Below are 523 nucleotides of genomic sequence, written 5' to 3'. Positions count from 1 at the left end.
AATATTGGTTACATTATGAAATAAAGCTTAACCCATTAAGGGCCAGGCGTGGTAAATATACGGTGCTTGGTCCTGGGCTTAAAGCACCGCCGATAGTAAAATTACAGCGGCGCTTTAAAGACCCATTTAGACACAGCGATTATCGCTCAAATTTCGCTCAAAAGCTGTCTTTTGAGCGATAATCGTTGCGTGTAAATGTGCGCCCATCGTGAAGATTACGTTAAGCCATCGCTCATCACGCTGAAAGACAACGATGAGTCCTATCAGGGATTCACAGTGGGATACAGCTGATACTGTTGTTTTAGCTGTATCCCATCCCTGATAACAGGCTCGGTATGAAGAGCAGAGCGGTCCAGCTCTGTACTCCATACTTGGCACAGAGTGCTCGGCTGTATAACAGCCAGGCTCTCTGTGCAGAAAACATCTGGATGCAGAAGACAAGCGGGGACACTTGTCTTCTGCATCCAGCTGTTCCCCCGCTCCAGCGCCCAGCTGCCATACAGCCGAGCGCTGGGAGCGAAGG

This window comes from Eleutherodactylus coqui, chromosome 1 (assembly GCF_035609145.1).
Source record: "Eleutherodactylus coqui strain aEleCoq1 chromosome 1, aEleCoq1.hap1, whole genome shotgun sequence".
Lineage (NCBI taxonomy): Eukaryota > Metazoa > Chordata > Amphibia > Anura > Eleutherodactylidae > Eleutherodactylus > Eleutherodactylus coqui.
This window is presented reverse-complemented; position numbering follows the sequence as displayed.